Here is a 24,623-nt window from a genome sequence, read left to right as displayed (position 1 = left end):
TTTCCTATTGTCTGCAACGCACAAACAGAAAAATAATGTCCTGTCTACTGCATGCTCTGGTAGTAGTAGACAATGCTTGGCCAGCAATCTCTTCAACAATATGACACATAAGTACCACCTCCCACTGCCTGTCACTTACAAAACTGCCGCATTGATTTTTGCATCCTATATAACTACAGTAACTCTCCCATTCTCCCAGAGCAGCATGTCTGTTGAAAGGTTTAGTCTGCAGGCTGATTATTATCCTCTTGTAGAGTGTCGGAGCTTTTTGAGAAAGCTAAGGGGACCAAACATGCAGAATGGGTGAATGAATATCTAGATCACAGTAGCCCCAAATGGTTATGTGATGCATCACACCTAATATGCTAATCAGAATCAATTGCCATTGTGTTTGTTTCAATTGTTTGTTTTAATTTGGCTTGACATCATGTTCATTATGGTCGCAGATAATTTTCGGAGGAGGGATTTTTTGTTCTGTTTTGCCTTAACTAGTCTCGCATTGCCAGATCTTCCTCCACAGCGCTGCGGGGGAGGGTCTATCTAGTCCATACATCATTCCGTGATGGGAGAAAAACATGCTCTGGTTTATTGGCATTTCTTTAAACCAATCACAATCGTCATGGGCGGTGCTAAGCGCCGGATGGAGCAACGGTGTCTCTGCAAAACAGCCTGAGGAAGGAACTTGTTTTGGTGGAACATGTTTACGTTCAATGGTTGTTTTAGTCGTGCAACAGACAACTCAGATTGGACAGATAGTCTAGCTAGCTGTCTGGATTTACCCTGCAGAGATCTGAGGAGCAGTTTACCATAGTCTTCGTAAATCCACCGGAGTTTAGAATGCTAGCACACAGAAAAAGGAGGGTGACTGACATCCGGCTGACAGAAGAGACATTCGGCAGAATTTCCGGCGGCACCTGATAAATCCCGGAAATTAAACTTCGTCAATATAGACTATGCCTAACCAATCAGTAGAGCACATGGGTGTGCAGCCCAGTAGCCTAGCACATTAGCAGTAACTGAGTATGTAGCAGCAGTGTTTGTTAAAAATCACAAATAAGGTTTTGCATACCAAAACCTACAGAACCGGTCATGTTCCAGCATGAATGTCATCTTAAATTGTGGAGAAATTAATAAGCAGATTACCAAATATGGAAAACAGAAAGTAGAAAAAACTGAGCATTCAGAACAGGTTTAATCTGAGGTTTTAGCTCACAGGGATTTCTTATTCATATGTTTGCCTCATTATTTGAAGCTTTGGCCAAGGTTAATGTCAACATTTGACATTGCAACATTATATTTATATATGACAGAATATACATAGAAGCATGATAGGTGTCCTTTAAACATTGTTGGAAAAATATAGTAATAATGAAAATAATGGATAATGAAAGTACATAACTCAACAAAATTATATGACATACTGTAGGTTTAGTCGTTTTACACATTTTAATACGGACATTTTACACAGCTCAGATAAACGGATGAAGATGGATGGATGGATGGATAATTGGATGGATGTATGTTACATATTATCTCTTTAAGAGACAGGGTTGCCTCATCATAGTAGCAGACTATCCCACATTATATGTCTTTGATTGCATTCCTGTGTTCCTGCCAGTCTCCTCATTGAGATTGGGCCTTGGGCTTTGTTTTTGGAAGACAGGATGAATTGAAAAGTCACCATCAACAGTCCTGTCTATCCCAATCAGACTTTTAGCCTGGTCCCAGACCTGCCTGCATCTCAAATGTTGTCAAACGATTGAGCAGTAATGATCATTCAGTCACACTAATTGTGCAATTATGCACACTAGAAGAACAGTTTGAGTCATGGGTGTTTTTCTTATCACATTAAAGATCGAAGCTGAGAGGCACAAAAACATAGGCAGAGAGGGAACAACAGGAGGACATAAAAGAGATCGGGGGCTGCATTGTAAACAACCCTGGGCACCACACATGGTTCATATGAGTAGCACGGCAACAAAAGGAAAAGCTCATCACATTCACAGATGGCTACCCCAATCCAAAGCAAATGTCAAAAGGGCTCACATGACAGCACCTGTGAAAAGAGCACAGCACGGAAAACATGATGGATTTACAGATGGTCGTATGCGCATGGAGATGATGGAAAGCCCATCACAAATGTCTCTATATCATCTTATTTTCAAGGACTTTAAATCGAAAACACCCCCATTTGATGTTGATGTTTATATTTACTGTTATACGATACAATACAACACAATACAAATTTATTGTCAGCCTGGGCTGAAATTCTTTTTGCATCCCTGGGTAGATCGTATGAAAAAGGTCATAAACATACAAACAGACATACATAGGAAGAATAACATCAAAAGACATACTGTACATGAAACATTGCCACAAATGACATAAACACCCACCTAAGAAAACAAAACACATACAAACATGTGTAACGGGAAAAAGACATGGACATACACACCGACAAGGTCTTGGAGACTTTTATCCCAAATAAAATATTGCACTGGATTTAATGTAGCTGGTTTAACAATAGGATCAGTGGATGTATGAAAGCATTTTTAAGTCTGATGCCATTAAAAGCATGAACTCTAAAGCATCTAAAGTGTTTGAAGACAGAAGCTGATTCTCAAAATATTCCTGGCCAGTCTGAGCATACTACTATTGTGAGCTTCCTGAAAAGAGTGTGCTACAGGTGGTCCTATAATCTTTGAACAAATTTGAATTTGATCAAATAGCTTTGTTTTATTTTTAACTGTTAGGATAAAGGAAGAAAGGATGAAGGACTGAAGGAGCCAAAACAAGTATTTGTTTCTCTTTGAGATTAAATTGAACTCGTAGGGAAAGAATCAATGAGATTCGGTCAAATAAAACCTGTTTAGTGTGTCACTTTAAGGCAACAAACTACAAAAAGACACTGTTTTATGGAGCACTCTCTGTGAGAAACACTCAGGTTCTTTACAGGCTGCTGGTTTACTGAAGGTCAGTTCGAAGTAAATGTAAATTAGCAAGTATTTCCTCTCCCACCTTCGTATTATTTCACATTTTGCTCCCTCAGGAGGATTTGAATGACAAAGCTCTGCTCAGCTTTTAGGCTAAAGGCATGAGAGTCCGCACAAAAGCAGCATTCTCTCCAAGCCTATTCCCATCCAATGCATATGCTAATACTCCAAGTCACAGCTGATCGAAGAACTTACAGTATGAAACACTTTAGGGTTCAATTCATTCAAACTAGCTTTTCAAAAAATATATCCGGACGGTAGGAAATATCCAAGAAAGACGCCTTGTTTGCAAAGCTTTGGTTCCTCAGCCAGGCAAGCGGGGATTAAATATTGTATTATTCCCAAGAAAAAAAGACCTAATACCAGGTTAAAGCATAATGTATCCTTTTGCATTTGAGACTCGCTGCTATGGATGATTTTAAATGCCTGAATCAAAACTCAGCACGCAAAGAATTAAAGTGGAAATAATTGTATGTCCTTTTAACATACAGTACATATTCAATGTGTCATAATTAAATGAAAACCATTTGTGAAATGACAATAATTTTGCTTTTTTTCTTTAATAACTGAATGCATAGTTTTTTTAATTTAGGTTGTTTCCATTGCAACAAACTTTCCTAGGGAACCAAGAACCTTTTATGTAACACAGGACTAAACCTGCATGATGACCAGAGGAAACCAGGAACACATTCAGTCCCTAGTTATTGGAGTCAAAACACTAATTGTCCTTAACATGTGTTTTTCATTTAATTGTGCCACATTAAATGCACACAGGAAAAAGAAAACCAAGCTGTGTTGTGTGTCATTTTATTTATGTGTTTGAGTTGTTTTTAGTAGGCATTTTAAATCTTTGGCAGCCTGCAGTGAGGACGTTAAGAAACATATAACCAGCTAGCCCATTAGCCAATGCCTGTGTGTTTGTGCATAAAGCAGCTTGAACTACTTTAAATAGAATGGTATCACTCAAAATATTCTAAAGCAAAGTGTGCGAGCGAGCGTGCGTGCGTGCGTGCGCATGCTTTGAACATAAATGAACAATAGAAATCAAGGACAATCAGGGGTGTGCAGAGGTGATTTATAATTGAAAACATTGACATATCAAAGAGTTTAACTGTGGTGCTCAAAGTGGTTCCGCAAACACTTTTGGCATAATCGTGTTGATATTTGTTATTACAGGTTAACTTTGATGAAATGCATTTGCATAGATAGCTCTCCTGTTTCCTCTTTGTTTGTCTGCTCTTGTGCTTCTTTAGCATCTGTTTCCCCACCTGCTAGAGAAAAAGGATATTGTCAGCTGTCGGGGAGGCTACTCTGCTCTGCCTGCTTGCATTGCATTCATTTCATATGTACAGTGTGTTACCTTCGATGTTTACACAGTGATCCGATTATGGCTTTATGTCTTCGTGAGCATGTTCAGGCAACTTTGTAGGACCTGTGTTGGTTCAAAGCAACAGCTTGCCCTGAGGGTGTAGCAATAATGTGGATCAAATTGAGGAGAGCAGACCACAGGCCTGAACTACAAAGCAAGATTTGGCGTTAACAAGGTAATTTCCGGTTCAGTGGAGGGTTTTGTGTAACATGATGGTGGATCACTTGTGTTAAATCACAATGGTAACTTATGCTGAACACCTAGACCTAACCTGCCCGGGAGCCGGTTATGTGCTTACATCAACCGATGTAAAAGCACTACCTACTGACCAATCAATACTCGATTGATAACAGCATCACCATTCTCAGAAGATCCAGTGGAGCTTGGTGCGCGGAGAGAGAGAGAGAGAGAGGTGCGCTCACAAAAGTTAAAACATTTAGAGACCGACAACCCTGTTAACATTCCCCAATGGGTATTTTTATGAAAGATATAGATTTTAAGTGGAGGGACTTATGTATAGGCTATTTGTGTTTTACGATGATAAAAGTAGAGACTATTTAAAATGGAGTATGGTGGGTTTGGTGATGGTGATTTTGCCCTTAAATTAATACATAAAACATATTCAAATGTTGGCTGAGTGAGTTTAACCCACATGATTACATATAGGCTATATGTCAGCTTCTTAAGCCGTCTTATGCAGGACCACGGTTGTTAGGTTAGGTGAAGCCTAAATCCATGGCATGTTGATCTTGATTTGTAGTACAGGCCTCTGCTGTGCAAGATGAGGCTGCCTCGATTCTTACATTCGGGACTGGAAAAGGCAGACAGATTGGATGTTCGTTATACAAACATTTCATAGCAGCGTAGCGGCTTTCTGAAAGGAAAAACAACCTCATTGGTGCAATTAAACCTTCACAGACAGCAAAAGAGAAGCATTTATTTATATATTAATGCAAAGAGGCGGTTAGAAAAGAATATTATAATCAAAGTTAACACAGAATTCAATGTGATCCTGTTTTTTTTTCTCGACCGCTGTTTCTAATCTTACCAGTTTGTTCATTCAGGAGATGTCCTGGAGCTTTCGATCATAACACATGGTCTTCATCAGCAGATGAAGGTATACTGTACCTGATGGAGTTTTTAGGATTTACGGTAGTAGTTCACCTTTATAGCATTTTGGGGACTTGCGAGAGACAGATTATCCTGTTGCAGTTCCAAAACCCCCCAATTCCTCCCTTTCCCACAATGTACCTTGATATAGTCTCTGATTAAACACCCCCATGCCTGATAAAAACCCTTGTCTTTCAAACTGGACACCTCCTGTTTATGGACTCCTGGAGGGGATTAGTGCTGCTGGGATCACATTAGATCTAATAGAAAATGACAGCAGTTTTATTAAAACGCTGATTGGCATCTTTCCTGCTGCAAATCTATCACTGACTACCAGGATATGTGTTAACAATCTGAGACTTAACATCTCTAGTATGCAGTGTTACATAAGCATTATAGCACGTACGTTAACACTTTGTTTTGGATTGCTAAAGATATTGACGATAGGTCAGCATATTTAAAAAGAAGAAAAGGCCTCATTACTTTGTAGACAGTTTAACTCTATTGGTAATTAAAACTTGATGTTTTGGCCAGGGCATTTCTCAAAGTTACAGACAACAAAGCACTCAACATATTTCTTTAACCCTTGTGTTGTCTTCCCGTCAAAATTGTGAAAACAACACTTTAGTTGAGGCTTTTTTATCAATGTTTTTAGCTTTTTTTATCAAGTTTTTTAACTTTTTCATACGGTTTTGTCCCATTTTCATTTCATTTTTTTGTCCCATGTTGGTCACTTTTTTTGACATTTTCAACACTACGTAACACTAACATTAACTTTAGTTTTGCCGTTATTTTTGGAACTTATGTTCAATAAACCTCACTTATAGGAAATTAAACCTAATGTCTGAGTTAGAACAGCAGAAATCAGGAATTATTTAGACTAAAATTAAAGGAATGGATGTTGATGGATAATCAGACTGGAATATTCAATTCAATTTCAATTCAATTTTATTATAGTATCAATTCATAACAAGAGTTATCTCAAGACACTTTACAGATAGACCACACTCCAGAATTACAAGGACCCAACAGTTCTAGTAGTTTCCTCCAGAGCAAGCAACAGTGCAACAGTGGCGAGGAAAAACTTCTTTTAGGCAGAAACCTCGGTCAGAACAGGGTTTTGGTAGGCGGTGTCGACGGGCGGTTGGGGTTAGAATGAGAGTGGCAATAACAAAAATAGAAAAAATTAGTAGTTTGTAGCAGTTTTTGTAGTAGTTCTGGCAGAGCAGACGCTGTGCGCATTGCAAGGCACAGCAGGACGTAGCAGGACGTACGGACGTAGCAGGACGTAGAGGGCACTGCAGTGTAGCAGTTGAACATGGCATCACAGAACGTGTGCGGGACCATGGCGACAGCTGCTACCCTGATTTCGGAGCCTCTCTGATCCAAGGGAACATGCTGGGGAAAAAGAACATAAGGACTCCGGGGAATGACTCCCCAGAGCTAGGTTAGTAACAAGCATTTCTGGGACATGGATGCACATAAATGAAAGATGAAAGATAGAGGAGGAGGAGCTCAGTGTATCAAATAAGTCCCCAGCTGTCTAAAATTATTACACCAAAACCAAGAGAACGAGTGAAGAGAGCTCCCCAACCGGATCGGGCTGTATGCCGTCTCCCTTTAGTTCTATTATATTTGATTATATGATAGATAATCTGAAAATAGTGATAACTACTACTCCCTACAATATTCGATTCTGCCCTAACTAGTGTATCAAAATAAGTCCCCAGCTGTCTAAAACTATTACAACACAAGAGAGACAAGGTAAAGAGAGCTCGCCCGGCGCCGGGCCAAAGTCTCCCCAACCGGATCGGGCTGTATGCCAAGTTCCCTTTAGTTCTATTATATTCTGATTAATGATAGAAATCGAAAACTATGTGACTAACTAACTCCTAACAATATTCGATCTATGCCCTAACTAGTGTATCAAAATAAGTCCCAAGCGTCTAAAACTATTATACAACAAAACCAAGAGAGACAAGGTAAAGAGAGCTCCAGCCCGGGGGCCAGAACTCCCCCCAACGGATCGGGCGTGATGCCAAGTCTCCTTTAGTTATATATATGATAGATAAATCTGAAAACTATGTGACTAACTAATACTCCCTAACAATATTCGATTCTATGCCCTAACTATAAGCTTTATCAAAAAGGAAAGTTTAAGCCACTCTAAATGTGGAGACGGCGGTCTGCCTCCCGGACCCAACTGGAACCTGGTTCCACAGGAGAGGAGCCTGATAGCTGAACGCTCGGGCCGTTCACTTTAGAGCTCTAGGAACCACCAGTAACCCTGCATTCTGGGAGCGTAGTTCTCTCCTAGGGTGGTAGGGTTGGTTTCATTGGGGTTACTATAAGCTCTTTAAAATAAGATGGAGCCTGACCATGAAGAGCTTTGTAGGTGAGAAGAAAAATATGTCAACTTTTACTCAGTACTATTACCAAACCACTTCAATTTTTTTCAAATGCTATAAAATTGAATAAGACACCCCAAAATAATTAAACTAGAGATTTGTACTTGCAGTTGGGGAAATTAAAAAGAACATTGATATAAGAAAACGGGTCAGTTTGACCCGAGGACAACATGAGGGTTAAAGTGCCCTTATAATGAAGAGAAATCACTTTTTCTGGGATTTGGGTTATTTTGTGTCTCGGGTGCTTCCACACGCATACAAACTTGGAAAAAAACTATCCATGTTGTTTTGAGTGAGATACGGGTTTCTGAATGATTCAGATTCTGATTCCATGTCCCTGTTCTGAAGGTAATCCATAAGGTTAGAAGAACTCTCCCAGCTAATCCTGCCTTGTAGCCTACTACTGTTGTAGAAACAGCTTCTGCGCATGTGCGCCTCCCAACAAAGATGGTAAAGAAGTGGGATGCCTCACTCTGTTGCTAAACAGAGACCTAAACACACAGGGTGAAAACAAGATCTGCAGCAATGTGCAGTACAATAAGAATATAGTGTTTTTTGAAAATCAAACCATATATACCTATTTTGGTACAACGTCAAAATACAATTATGAACCTGAAAATTAGCATAATATGGGCCCTTTCAATATTTTTAATTATCTCTCATTTTGTTCAGTTTCACTGAGGAAAGTTTTCTGCTATATAAGACTTAAATTTCTCTCAAAACAACTTGAAGGGATGTCACATTTTCTGTGTTTAGCCAGTTTCCAGTTTGAATAATAATATGTTTGGACTGTTCTAGGGTTGGGTACCGAAACCGGTACCAATAGGGCACCGGTTCCGACATAAACGGTAGTAATAAGACCGAATAAAAACGACAATTTCATTGCCTCATTTTGATGCCTGTCATCGCTGGATGGGTCGTTCCAGTAACGTTTCCTAGTTGCTGGATTAAACACAATGGTTAAAATGCTGACAGTTTACGTTAAGCGGTTTAAAGTGTGACTGCATTTCACTGTAGAGGATTCTATCAATGGGACGGTTAAGTATATAAACATATATATAAACATATATATATAAACATATATATATATATATATATATATATACAGTATATACAGTATATATATATATATATATATATATATATATATATTCAGGCACTGTTTAGGCACTGGCACCATTTTAAAAGCATTGTTATAGTACCGGAAAATCCCAAACAATACCCAACCCTAGACTGCAAATACTTCCAGCAGTTTTCTTCCACGGTTTAGCTCCATGAGTATCTCTAACGTTATTATCATAAAGAGTACCACTGTCAAATGTTCTGTCTACAATTAAACCATTGTAAGGTGTTAATTTCTAACAAACGAATAAGCATTATAGAGTAGATGCTCTGCAGATGAGCTGTCATTGGTACCTTGAGTTGAGGTGTGCATGTGCATTTGTTGGCTTAAATAAAGAGGTACTGTGTTTGAGCTCACGCCAGAGTGGTTACCATGGAGAGTCCTGATGGGCTGGGTTATTTGAGCCCAGGCCAAAAGATGAAAAGGGTTATCTTGCTCCTTTTTTAACTTTATCTCTTCAACCATATTGTCCCTCCAAACCAATCCTTTAAAAGTCTGTGCTCTCGCTATTTCTTTCTTTTATGACAGAGAGAAAAAGATATTACCCTCTGTTCTCCACCTGGGGGAATTCTGAAGGTAATTGTGTTCCTGCCTTGCTTAGGAAACAGCAAAAATGAATGCCAAAATATGCCAGTAGACAATACATTAAAGAAGGAAATGCAAACATAATTACAAACTGGCCAGTGGGCAGCAAAGCCTCACACACTGACATTCATTTATACACAAAATATGTGCTATTAAAGCATACCCGGGGGAGAGAGCAGTCACTGAATGTCCACCCAGCTTTCAAACACCCAACTAGAGGCACAAACTTGGAAACCATGACTGCTTTCAAAGGACAGAGAAGGAGGTGGGAGAAAATGAAAGTGGAAGACAGCAAGGCTGTTAATAATTAATTCGGCAGAGTTTTGGTCCTGGGAGGCCAGAGGAAAATATATTGATGTTTGAAAATGCTAATTAAAGAAAGGAGCACACTTTGGTTTGGAAGACATCCGTCTGCACAGGCCATTTGAAATCTTACTACTGCCTTGGCTAATGGTGCTGGTAATGCCTTTGGGGGGAACACGGCATGAAACACAGAGGCGGGCGCTAATGAGTCTTGTGGACCTCTCTGGCACACAGGATGAGAGCGATGGAGAAAATACGCTGAAAGGGAAGAAGGAGCCACAGTTGGTGCAAGACGTCTCATATTCTTTTAAAAGTCCCTGGCAAATGAGGGAGGTGAGTACAACTAGATTCACAGGCACCCTGTAGGCACTCTGCTGGCAGAAAATATTAAGTCACCCTGCAAATGGAACCACACACCATACACACAAGGAGTACAATTGGTTTCACACAGCACAAGCAAGACAGAGAAAGTAGTGTGAAATTCAATTTCTGCACCTGTTTCTAGTCTAATTGAAGGACTTTTTTGTCTTTTGACAATCTATTTTAAAAATACTTATATATAGATGCAGCACCAATGTACCTGTAAAATTTAAAGGACATCAAGGATAAAACAAAAAAATAAGAATTTTCATTGTGGTCTTGTTGTAGGTTGATGTCATAAAGGTGTGTGCGTGCACATGGAGATAGTGCAGTACGGCATGAGCAGCAGCATGCATTTCCCAGGACAATAGCTAATAAATAACAGTCCTTAAGTATTAATTTTTCAGGCTTGTATGATTTCTTGACATTTTTCTTGACATCCAGCTAATAAGGTGCAGTGAACAAACAGAAACAAATTAACCATCTCTGTATGAAAAAAATCTTCCGTGCCATGTGCTGTACACAGTGCGGCAGGAGCCTTCTTCTTGGACATGAAAAGGATCTATTCCTGTAGGTGGTGTTTAGTCTGTGCTCTCAGAGGAGTTAATTCAAATGATTTTTACATGTAGGTTTGTTTGATCTTGTGAAGTATAGTGGGTTTTTATTGTTACTCCAAATCCTATACAGCACATGTATCGCTTTAATCGAATGGTGAATAAGATGATAATTGTGGAAGTAACCTTTCGCATATTTGTTTTAGCACAAGCAAAGCCACCTTTAGATTGGGGGTAATGAGATTTACATTGATGATTTCCCTTTTTTTAATGGACAAATTTATCTGAGTGCTGGAATAATCTTTATTGCATGCTGCTCCATTAGACACCCTCCACAGCTTGATAAAACATAAGTGTGTTCTATCTCTACAGTATTCTCTTCCGTCCCATGAAAGATTGCAATCTAAGGACAGAGGAGCGATACCGCCTTTGTAGTGGCGGATCGTCAGAAAAACGAGATCCAATCTTTCTCTTTCTACTTCTCCCTTCCTCTCTCTTAGCTCGGGACATATAGGGCTTATATATAGCACATGCAAGGTCTCACCAAGTTCCTTTTCAAAATATGCGATGCACAAAGATGATAAAGTTGAAAGTGAGTGTATTAGAGCATATATCTCGTAACCAGGAGATAACTCACATAACTTGGGACAAAGATTCGAGTCTGATTAGACACAGAGATTGTTTTATTGATCTCCGCGCTTCCATCAGATCTGATAAGAGCGTTAAAACGTTCCATTAAACGATGTAACCTTGCTGCCTAATGTTAAAATCCACTCTTGTGCTTCAGCATGTAACTGTCCATTAAGCTGAGAGGTATGACCAGCGGTGAAATGTAACTAAATGCATTTTCTTCAGATGGGTACTTAAGTAAAATACTGGAATATTTCCATTTTTTGCGGCTTTGTACTTTCACTCCACTACATTTTAGAGGAAAATATTGTACTTTTTAATTGTACTATAATGGTCCGAACAGCTGGAGTTACCAGTTATTTATATGTATGTGCAAATTATGTTTCATAAAAAACAGCTTCTGAACCATAACGCAATTTTCAGTAAAAGAAATCTCCCCCTTATAAAGTGACTTAGTGTGTCATTTAGTCCTACAGTAACTATTTCTATTTCTTATGAAAAGGGAAACGTAACAAAAATGAGAGTAGAACTAAATGAAAATGAACCATGTAAACATAAACAATGTATTAATTTTCGTCAACAAATAAAACCTTAACGAGACAAGATGGCGACGGACAAAATGGAAACTCAAGGCTTCAAAACGACCGTCCACAAACCAGTGGGTCCATTATTTTTACAGTCCATAGACAAACCCCTGCAACATGCAGACAAGCACACCAACATAATACATTTTTAAAAAGTTAAGCTTAATTTAACATTATCAAAGGCTGTGCATAAGGGTGACCATATCTATGACTAGACTATAAATAACAAAAATCAAATGACTAATATGTGATTTGTAAAATTTTGATTTGAAAGCTGCACATACTTTTCAGAAATGCCTTGACAGAATATATGAACAAACAATACAGCACCAACTGTACCGTTCACAACCATAAATTGCACATAAAGTATTGCACACATCCCTTAATAAAAACATTAAACGTAACATATTTCCTTCACACCACAGTAAAATATTATGAAACTATTTCACAATCTCTACAGGTACAGGTTTTTTTTATTTTAGTTTACAGGACTCTGTATCGTCTTCCAGAGGGCAGGAGCTTATATTCTGTGTGGAGGATATGTGATGGATCTGTCACTATCCTCCGAGCTTGCCTAAGAAAAGACTGCAGGAGTTCATTCCTCCCCATCACCTTCACGGCGGTGTGTAGTAGACAAGCAAGCTTAGCTGACGGATCTGACTAAGCTTTCTAGTACAGCCTGATAGAATGAAAACATGATCCTCTTGTCCACACCATACACTCAAAGTCTGCGTAAAAAAATCTAGCCTCTGCTGTAAACCAGAACAAAAAGATTCAACATGGTCCTTCCAGCTGAAGTTGTTGCCCAAGTGAACGCCAATAAATTTATGGATTTTTGAGGACCTTTGACAGTTAAATGTTTTAGTAAAATTAAGGTTGTTGCAGATTAAACGGCGCAACATTTGATCACACCGCCAGCAGCCCATTTCTACATTTTTTAAAGATTAATTTTGTGGGGCATTTGTCCCTTTATTACAGTTGATAGGTAGAAAAGGGGGAGAGAGAAATGGTGGATGACACGCAGCAAAGGGCCGAAGGTCAGATTTGAACCCGGGTTGCTGCGGGACTCAGCCAACACAGGGCAAATGCTCTTACTGGGTGAGCTCGAGGCCACCCCCTACTTACACATTTACGCATTAGTGATAATATCCATATAATATGTAACACTTTGAAAGGGGCCATTTGGCATAATGTGTACTTTTTTAAACTTTCTGTACATTTAACTGATAATACTTGTGTACTTTAACTTCAGTAAGGAATACTCCTTCCACCCTCTGTGTATTACAGGAAATGTATGCAATGTGACGCGCTGACACACACATCATAATTGCAACTTGCCTCAAACTGAGGAAGTGAGCGGTTAATGTTCCCAGACGCACACCTAACAATCGACTCCAGACGTCATTAGCATTCGCGGCGGCTCTCGGCATCCCTTCGCCATTGGTCCCACTTCATCAGTTAAACAGCGAGCTTCTAACCCTGGCTTTGTTTGGTGGGAGCGTCCACGTCTGATAAGGGCCCCCCCTGATATGGCTGACATCATTAATCACCCACACTGTGGGAGGACACGGTGGGCAGGTTGAGAGCAGCAAGTACCACCATCCCTCCCTGTGGATCCTTTTTAACGGTGCATGCTCCTAATTAATAGAGCTAGCCCTCTCTCTTTGCTGATATACATCAAAATGTACACAGGGAGACAGGTAAATAATGGCAGGCAGGGAGTTTACTGTTCTCTGTCACAGACGTATAGAAAGCAAGAGAGATGGAGGGACTCAGAGGGGAGGCTGTGTGCTTTACTGCATGCGAGTGATAAAGGCAGAGAGACAGTGAGGAAGAGCGGGCGGCAAGACTTGGCAAAACTGATATTACCAAGTACGCGGAAGTTGGAACAGCAAATGTCAGCCCCATCGATAACACCACCTTGTTGGTCACCATTTTTTGTTCTAACATTAAGCACCCAGGAAGGCAGTAAAAACAGATCAAGTGGAGAGAGATGAAACATGGGGCCAAAGCTTTAATTTCACTACTCATGCATGCTGCTGGAACCAACTTTTAATTGCTTGTTACAGATAATGGATTAAAAAGAAAGTGGGGCAGGGTGTATTTGCGCCCAGCTCTGTCAATCAACCAGCTTACCCTTAAATTGTGTATAAGATCCTGTCACAGTCTGATCAATGGATGAGGCGGATGTTATTGATAAATTCCGGAGCAGCACAGCTCTGGATATGTGAAGAAGGTTCGGGAGACTTTGATGACTTACCACCAGGTGTGTCTGCTCTGTGTTCCTGCGGCGCTGCGGCCGCCACCAGCGATAGCCACCACTGAAGGCAATGCTTGTTATTTCCACTCCGCTAAAACTACACGCCAGGTCTATTTTACATTACATTAAAGAGCTTGTAACCCCTTATAGCCCAGCCAGGACCCTACAATCAGCTGATAAAAATCTATAAGCTATTCCACCAACAAGACGGAAAACTAAGGGTGAGCGTGCGTTTTAGGTTATGGCCCCTTGGCTTTGGAACAGCCTTCCTCTGTGTGAGACTCCCAAGCAACTTTTGAACGCCTCCTTAACCCTCATGTTGTCCTCGGGTCAAATTGCCCCGTTTTCCTATATCAATGTTCATTTTAACTACCCAATTGTAATTACCCCAAAATAACGTGATTGATTCCACACAATGCTCTTTGGCAAGCACAAATCTCTACTTTCATTAATTTTGGGGGTGTCTTATTCAATTTTATAGCATTTGAAAAACAAATTAAAGTGTTTTTGAAATAGTGTTGAGTAGAAGTTGACATATTCCAGTCTGTGATTAGCCATCAACATACATTTCTTTAATGTTAGTCTAAGTAATTCCTAATTTCTGCTTTTGTAACCCAAACATTAGGTATGATTTCCTACAAATTAAGTTTATTGACCATAAATTCAAAAAATAACTGTAAAACTAAAGTTAGTGTTACGTAGTGTTAAATGTGAAACAAAGTGACAAACAATTAACAAATAGTCAAAAGTGTTGATAAAAGGGACAAAAACGTTAGAAAAAGTTAAAAACATCGATAAAAAGCATCACCGTTGAGTTCCCCCCGCGACTGAAGCGCACGCACACACACACACACACACACAATAAATTAAAGTCCAAAAAGTACTTTATCAAACCCTATCAATGTGTGTCCCAGGCCAGGATAGGAAAATTAATTTTTGTCTAAAATCCACCAGCCATTTTCATATTATACCAACACTTGAATTTTGGTAAGGTTACTAGGAAAACTCAACTTTCGGTAATTTCATCTTTTTTTGCAACTTTCTCTGTCTCCCTTAACTTCATTGCAACAAACATACAAAAGACATTGCAACTTTTATCGCAATTATTTACAAAAGCTCCCGTAAAATCAGGCATTTTGGGCTGCAACAATTTCAATGAAAGGCTGCAAAACCCTGGAAGGACTGACTGCAGTATGTCCTCACTTCCATTCTCACTGCATATTTTTTATGGTTTTATTTGAAATTTAATGGCATTACGTATTTCAAATATGCTTGATTTGTATTATCATTTCAGTGTTTTTGTTATTTATCTATTTATTTATTTATTTTATTAATTCAGGACAATGTACATTGATGAACATGCACAACAGTACACGTTAATGTGCCAGATTGTAGCCCGAGGGCTAATTTCCATCTGCAGTCCAATAGGCAGGTTGGAGTTACAGTAAAAAAAGACATAGGATAGTAGCATTTAGTATGTAAAAACAAGAATAAACAAAAAGAAAAAAAGAAAAAAAAGAAAAAAGAAAAAGAAAAAAAAGGACAATTCATTAGTAAAAAAATGGAAACATGAGTTAGTAGTGATTACATGTTTGGTTAGCTCTAAGCCACAGCTTTACCTGGCTCTTAAAGGAGGCCAATGTAGGACGCTCCCTTATAGTTGGAGGAAGTGTGTTCCATAATGCACTCCCTTTGATAGATAGTGCATATACATATTCTATCTTGCAATTTCAATGTTTTATGAAGTGCTGTTTGTTCTAATTTTTGTATGTCATGGAGAGCATCAATTTCTGATTCTGAATTCCTATTTTGTAATCCTGTAAAATCCTTTTAATCTGGAAAGCACTTGGGCTTAATTAGTGCTATATAAATAAATTCTTATTAGTAGTAGTAGTAGTTTGATAGGGAGTGGAAGGGCTCACACTCGAGTTGGGAAGGCAGAGCACTCCACATCTGACGCTGGTGTGGTATGACGCATGGCGGACAACAGAACAAAACCAGAATGTAGCGCATCCATATCTGGTGGAATATCTGGGTCACACAGAAGCATTTAATGAACTGTTGATCGATGAGAATTAGGATTACAATTAACAGTACAGTTAAACAACACTGTGTTGTTGTGTTGTTCCATCCCAACTCTAAAATTCCTCTCTTACTGTAGGTCTAACATGTTGGGAACATGTTGGGCTTCACCCTGAATGAGACCTGGGGTACCACTGTCTCAATTTACACACCATGAGGCCATTAAATGCGGTGAATACGGTTATTTTCTGCAATGATGATTGTAATACTTTTCTTAAATGAAGGAATAAATGTTTGAATCAGTGTATTTTCAAGGTAATAAAACACAACATAGACCAATTAAAATGTTAAATTGCGATAAATTGCATTAATGTCATAGTTAACTCGCAATTAATCATTAACCCATTATTTTTTCTCAATTTAATGCTCTTGTCAACATGGAAAAGTGGATTGGCTTGTTTTTGGCAAATGTTTTTTATTGAAAACAACATTGGCATATAGCCTACTGTAATGTTCAATTTCACACTAAAATTCTCACTTGGAGCAAGTAACCTCTCACACAATGTAACACTGTCCGTCAATAAAAGGGTTAGACGAGGGGGCGGAAAATTGGCATCAGCTGTGTGCTTGGCCGTCAAGTGGTATTTCAGACTGGACGTGCTGCGATGATAGCTCACTTACAACAAAACACACAGATCACTTTGGTCTTGTCAATGGAACCATTTGGCAACTTTTTAAAAAGTTAACTTTCCATTAAGAATCTTATTGGCATCCATTTGGATGGTCTCACGCTCGCCATTCACTCAACATGTAACGTCACCCTCTGGCCGGCTGGCAAGCCCAAACAAGTGCGTGTGGCATGCCTGTTGTTTTGTTTCCGGTCTAGCTAGATCCAAAATTAACCTGCTCATTAATGAATTCAAAATGCCAGGTGCTCACAGAGATTCCCGGTATTTTATTATTTCTCTTGAGGAAGGTCTCTTAGGGATTCTGTCCCAGTCTGAATGTTATTGGCAGCAACACCACTATTTGAATCTGATAAAATATCAGTCAACATCATTCATTCAGTAATACTTAGTCACCACAGGCAACTGCAATTGTACAGTCGCCATAATCAGTGTAAGTTTAAACAATCACTCTCAGCAATCTAGGAAAAATAACCAAAATTGCCATTGTTCTGCAGTGAAAGTAGCCAACAGGGTAGACAGAATCGAATTAGCTTTCTAATGAGGCAATGAGAAGATCAAAGTGAAAGTTTTATTTTTAAAATAAGTAAGACTTTTTGAGCACTTTTTTCTTAACTAAGGTAATTACCTTAAACATCAAAGGATACAAATAACCCTGTAAAAGTTGCATGAAATGTAACCAAGGCGCATATTACCTATATTAAGCATCAATGTGAACATGAAAAGAAAACATATGCTGTTTAAAATCTTTGCTGATTCACATTACTGTGTTGATACATCAGCCGGCACATTTCATCAGTATAACTGATTGACTTTGCCACAGCTTTGACAATCATTATCATTTACTTTATAACATATCAAGTTATTATGCCGTTAACTGCATTTGTCCAAGGCTGTAGCTGATGTCCATCAAAATAGATACAGAAGACATTTAAAATGTATTAATATAATATGTGTGTCTCATATTCTATAACGATGAATATTCACACTTACCAAAAATCCAAATTTAAGATTCTTTTTTAAAAGACTTTGTAACCCAACCTTGAATATCTCCTACAGCTCATGGACAAAAACTCAAAACATAAAAGAATATTTTATTTTATGCTCCTAACTGCCTTAATTAGCTACTGTGGAAAGTTCACCTTCTCCTAACTCTTGACTGCAGAGTCAAGTGGTCAAATACTGTGTGTGTGTGTGTGTGTGTGTGCGTGCGTGCGAGGTTGAAGGAGACATTGATAAAATGATTCCTTTCTGTTTGTAAGCATGCAGAGAGAAAACAGGCAGGATGCTTGACACCCAAAACGCCCCAGCGTCATGGGAGGGCCCATAGTTGAGTGTGAGTAATTACATGTGCAAGTACTTTGCTGCCCTGGAACCCCCTTGTACCCCCTTCATAATGATCTCTACTGACAAAGTCACACTCATGCCCCATAAACCACATTCATATTGTTTCGATCAGTCTCTTGGGCGCGCTAATTATGGCAATCAAGAATCGATTTTCACGTTTTTGCAGTGGCTTAAAATGTAGACAGATTGTGGAGCCCACTGATGTATTTTGCATGCCTATTCAAATATACAGAGACACTAGAGGAAAAAGAGGGTTCCTGTGTTTACATGGTTGCAGTGGTTTACACTTTTGCCAGATTATGAAGCCCACTGCCTTTTGCATGTTGTGTTAAAAGATACAGAAGAGAACAAGTACAAGAACAAGAGCAGAATTATGTCTTGTGTATGTATCATTGGCTTTCAAAAAAAGTTTGGTTTTATCATAGGGGATTTGATATTATACGTTTTCTGTGTCCGTGTTTGTGTGTGTGTATGTGTGTATGTGATAATAGAATCACCTCTAGCAAAGCTGTAGATGTAAAAAGCATGTAATCATGATTATTTATGTCACTTTATTACCATGTGTCTCAAAAAAAGGTACTTGTCGCCAAAACGTCGACTAACCAAATCCACCAATGCACAGGTGACAAGTGTGTGCAGGGATTGTCTTTCTTTTTGAAATGGTCTCATGTTTTTACTGTACAAATGGGATAAATGGGACAAATGGGGGTCTTTGCGGGTTTAATGGCTGTGATAATCAAAACATGGACAGTGGATTTATTAGGCCAATAATCCTTCTGTAATCCGGAAGGAACAATCGCATATACATCTCGTTCTATTTCTGACTTGGACAATTCAATTCAATTTTATTTATAGTGTCATCATAACAAGCGTTAACTCAGGACACCTTCCAGGTCTACAGCAAACTATAATTTACAAAAACCCAACAGTTCCCCAGGATGTGATGTGATTCTGTCTTCCAATATTCGGCGATCAGATGTGCTAAAACACATTCCCAATAATAAAAAAAAAAGGACTCGGCTCAGTTACACTTAAACAGTTAGGGTGAGCTCCCCCCACCCTTCCTTAATCCACAATGATATTCCTGGCAGTTTACAATTGATACTGCATGATGAACTTTAATGGGACGCTTTTGAAAAGATTAGCTCAAATCAGCACTTTTGCTTGGATTACAGCCACATCATGGAGGAAAAAGAAGGAGGGGGAGGGCGGATAATCTTTTGCCAAGTGAGTGGAAAGCGGTATTGATCCATATGCATTGTCTCGTTAATTTTGCTAGAGGTGTGGATTCCTCGTGATCAATATCTAGCGACTCTATCTTTATTCTTTGGTGTAACCTATTACTGTCGGTGAAATGCGAGGACACACCACAATTAAAGCTCTGGAGCAAGCAAGGCCAATCAATAGCATATTTGTATGATCTATACAGCAGGAAGCAATAACTAGTCAAAGGTACAGGGTGTATTCTTCCAAGGCTAAAGGCTAACCTGGAGGGGCGACTCCATCTTAGTCAATGGCCACCATAGGTCCCCAAAGCCCATCTTTAATAAGAAGAGGGGCCCTCAAGGCTTTACTCAATAAGGCTTCAGGCGTCAGGGCCATTTCCATTTGTCTGCGCTGTTATGAAAGTAATGATCTGCTAACTCTCTGAGTTAACACAGCGGAGGAGAAACGTACAGAGGTCTTGCAAGGCAAATCACAAAATGCACTTCAAATCTTGAAACGCTTAAAGACAAACAACTGAAAAGTAAAGCAAAGAAGAAACATGAGAAATACAATATAGAAACCTGGTGCAAGTCTATAAATAATGCAAAGGGGAAAAAATGAACAAAATAAAGGTACTAATAATAAAGCTTTTCCATCTAATAATATCATACAGAATGTTAAGAACAAACAATGGGCTAAAGTTAGCAATTACGTGCATCGAGATCAGGCTTGTATACGGCAGGGGTGGAGTACTCGACCTGGGGCAAGGAGGCATTTCATTGGTTTTTTCCAAGCGGACTGCAAGGCAGTGATTGGTGGCCATTTCTTTAAGAATTACTCAGCTAAAGATGACAGATCTTTTTTGCTCAGAGCGCATAAGTTATTTATTGCTGTCAGGGTCTAAAGATCATTTCAAACAATATATAAAAAGTGTATATCAGTGGAAATAGTTAGCAACCCTGGCTTTAAAGTAACAAGTTTACATCTGTACATCTGTAAGAAAAAAAAAAAAAAAGAGTTAGCTATGCTCTGCAAAATACTGCGACGGACTGTTAGGCTACATCACATCCTACTAATAGGGAAAAATAATGTGAGCCTGATTTTTTTTCTCCCACAAAGTGAAGATGCAGAAGGGGAGGTTAAATGAAAGAACTGTACAGAAAGAAAAGAAAGAAAGAAAGAAAGAGGTTAAATTACAAAAGGGCAGTCACATTAGCTAAAGGATTAATACAGAGTTTTAATGGGTTCTGGAAAGCTTAGCTAATTCTAACAATGCTAATTTGTATGCTAATGTGATACCCCTAATTATAGTAGTTATGGTAGTTTTGAAAATAATTGTTGAGACAGAGAGTGTAAAACATAAAGTGCAGGGGAAAACCACGTGTTGCTATATTTTATTTGAACAACAAATGATAATGTGTGATAATGATAAAAGAGCAAAAATAATTAGGATTTCTTTTTTAACGATTTGTGTAATTAATGAAGTGATTAAGCCAATGGCATCGTGGTTTTCTATGGGATGATGTCAGTGTTTCCATGCAATCAGCTTTTCCAACCGCTGCGCTGATGATGACAGGTCTGCAGCTGCAGAGTGAGATGACTTTTTTGCACAGCTCAAAGCTTCCCCGCCCAGCTGTATTTTCATATCAGCGGTACAGTGGCTGTTAGCATATTAGGCTGTCCTTTTCTGCCAGTCGCTGCCATTGGTTTACAAGGGAATGGAGTGACTATAAATCACTTCTAAATCATCCAGCAGAACTAAGATTATGTTTACAATAATGCCATAGCTATAAATCTCCAATGCTGCTGACTGGACTAGACAAAAACACAAATTTATTCTTGGGTTTGTAATATAATTTCCCATTCAGATTAGCTTGACATTGATGGATTGTATTATCATTCCCAGAAAATGTAAACTGACTTTTTTTGTTGACAGGCTGACAATTTGACATTGGTTTATTGTGTGGGTGGGTGCCACTGTCAATAGTTTTAGGGGGAATAAAAATCTAATCAAATAGATTGTCAAATGTGGATGTTTTCTTTAACTTCGAGCAAAATTTGCAGAGGACAAACTTTGCTGTATGTCATTTCAGCATTGTAACATGTCACGACGTCGTGTCATGCAACCCGCTGCCTGTGTAGTAACAGAGAAAGCGTGTATAGATATTGGTAAATAAGCCTACTGGATTTCTCTTTCCGAGTGCACTTACTGAAAAAAAGGCATGGCTGTTGGTCATTTGTTTATGGATTTCACTGCCACGTTTGAGAAGTTGCGGCTCTCAGGTATTCACTGCAGCATGAAAAGCAATAAATAGCAGAGCTATCTCACTGTTAAAGTCCACTTACCTCCTGAGGGCCCAGTGCTCTATATGTAAATGAGAGTGCCTTGTAACAAGTACACACACACACACACACACATACATACACACACACACATATATATATATATATATATATATATATACATATACCTATTCTCCCTCTTTCTTTTGTGCTTAGAAACATAAGCTTTCATGTGCACGCAAGCACATTCGCCAAGTGATTCTAACTGTGTTCTACCTTTGATGAAAACAAAATACTCAATGAAGTCCTTTCCTCCAGCAGGTTGGACGCGAGGTGACTGCGTCCTCCTCCACCACTCAAGTGTAATGTCTCTGTTTCCATCTTGTTTTCCTTTCTTTTCCTTCACTTCACACTGGCTCAGAAACAATTGAATAAGACAGTGTTTGCCAAGTTGTTGATATCTCTAAAATCATTGGGTGGCTTGTCTTTGTTTCTAGATCAGTGTGCTTGTTCTAAGCGCGCCTTTCAGTTTTCAATCACAATTTTCGGACCGGAGATGAAAGCCAGAGCATTGTTTTTTCGACCCCACCCCTCCTGAAAAGTCTGAAGGTAATGCCAGTTAATCACATCCATCAGTCAAACTAAAGAGAAAGGCAGCAATGACCCTGCGTGTCCCAGCGCTAATTCCCATGGCGTCTTTATGACAAAGAGGGTCAGACAGGGAGCAGCAAAGAAAAACAAACTTAAAATATGGAGTGGGTATTTAATTAACCATGACAACATAGATTGGCTTAACGAGCATTTCTTCCCCGACTTAAGTCTGCCAACCATTCTCCGTAGCAAACTCACAGTTGCTCAGGGCAACTCAACATCTTTGCCAGTTAGCCACAAAAATGAGTGGGACGCTTGCCAAAGCTTTGTAAATATATACACAAAGATGAAACAGCTCTGCCAACATCCTCCTGCTACACAGGGAACGAAGCTTTAATGATGATATTTCATGCTAACTATTTTTAATAGAGGCCTTAGTTTCCTGGATGATGCACAGCTGGCTGACATGTGTGGTGCTTTCTTCTCCTTCTCATTCCAGGTTGGTACTGACCTCCACAAAATGCTTGACTTCCAGACAAGTATTGTCCAGTAAGAATACAGACTGACAACCCATTTAATATCAGGGGTTACCCATGGAAAACATATTTATGTTCATAGTCAGGAACACTGTTTAAATCATGTAAATGCAAATCACCTAGTCTATATCTATATATCTATCTATCTATATATATATATATATATATACACCACGATCATCCACTTTCAGGATTGCTCGGTGCTGCCTGACAATCTGTCATATCACGCTCTTTTCGCCCAGATGTCCATTTCCTTCGGCTTTCTCAGTGTTGGAATTTTAAACTTTGGTCGATTGATGAAGACTATGGTTAACTGTTCTCTAGATCTCTGCAGGGTAAATCCAGTCCGCTAGCTAGACCATCTGTCCAATCGGAGTTTTCTGTTGCACGACTAAAACAACTTTTGAACATACACCTTCCACCAAAACAAGTTCTTTCCAGAGGCCATTTTGTAGAGACACCGTGGCTCTGTTGGGCGCTTAGTGCCGCCCCGTGACGATTGTGATTGGTTTAAAGAAATGCCAGTAAACCAGAGCAGGTTTTTCTCCCATTCCAGAATGTTGTTTGGACTAGCCAGACCTTCCTTTGCAGCACTGTGGAGGAAGGTCTGGCAAAGAAAGACTACTAATCACCTTACTTACAGACTTGCTTAAAATGTATTATACAACTTCACAGTAGGCCTATATATCAAATATAAATGTAAATGTGCTGTATTTATATAGCGCTTTTCAAGGAGATAACATTATCTTTACAAAAATCCAAATAAACATAAGCTGTGTTTGAATCCGTTCCCTCATTCACTCACTCACCATTCCCTATAGGCAATAGTGTTATATAAATAGTGAACTATACAGGGAACGACCAACCGAGACTTATAAGGACACTCACTGAACGTATCAGTGCGCTAGTAAATTATTTGTGTGGTGGAGGCAGCCAGTTTACTCAAATTAGCTGTGCAGTGTGGGTATCTTATAGTGGACTATATAGTGAATGAAATTAACTGCAGAGGATTTGAACACCCATAACATAGCGTGTTCGCTACAAAATGGCGAACACGCTATACAGTGCATTTTTTGATAGGGCAAGGTTTTGAACACAGCTATAATTTACTGTTTGAATAAAACTCACAAGCTCATAATTTACGTTATAACATATCAAGTTATTATGCCTAGACCTACATTATGTTATTATGCCTAGACTATGCCGTGACCTAGATAGTCTAGCTAGCCTTACCTGCTAATTTCTGTTAGCTCGATAAAACAGGAAGACTAGCCTATGAATTAGCCCATTCTTGCCTTCCTGGCTAAGAGATTCATGCACACTGTCTTAGCAAAGCTGAGAAATACTGCTGCTGACTGTTTTTCCACATTAGCACATAGACGCACACTTAACAGTCTCAGGTACTGTCAGTGGCACAAAAATACAGCATATGTAAAAAATGTTAGTCTGTTTTTAAATAGCGGTTACGGGTTCAACGCTACTTTCATGTTTAGCACAAATATAATGTAAAACGGTCCATTATGCCTACGCCCTTCAAGCTAAACTGAGTCTCTACACTGGTTAGCAACATACTACAATGTTGTAAGAATTTTGAGTTGAGATGTTGAGATGTGTCACCATTTCCTACACTGCATTTCTGAGTTTGTCATTGCCATTCCAAAAGCTCTAAACCA

General features: G+C 39.1%; 1 long non-coding RNA gene across 1 annotated transcript; it reads left to right on the top strand.

Moving 5' to 3' along the window:
• The first annotated feature begins 496 nt into the window (after nucleotides 1–496).
• LOC116706691 (uncharacterized) lies at nucleotides 497–24,178 on the top strand. The gene is made up of 4 exons (XR_004336298.1): nucleotides 497–816; nucleotides 11,481–11,485; nucleotides 12,480–12,485; nucleotides 24,165–24,178. It is a non-coding gene; the product is annotated as an uncharacterized LOC116706691 (long non-coding RNA).
• Nucleotides 24,179–24,623: the final 445 nt, after the last annotated feature.

The sequence above is a fragment of the Etheostoma spectabile genome, chromosome 18 (genome assembly GCF_008692095.1).
Source record: "Etheostoma spectabile isolate EspeVRDwgs_2016 chromosome 18, UIUC_Espe_1.0, whole genome shotgun sequence".
Lineage (NCBI taxonomy): Eukaryota > Metazoa > Chordata > Actinopteri > Perciformes > Percidae > Etheostoma > Etheostoma spectabile.
Note: the sequence above shows the minus strand (reverse complement) of the source record. Positions and strands in the feature narration are given on the sequence as shown.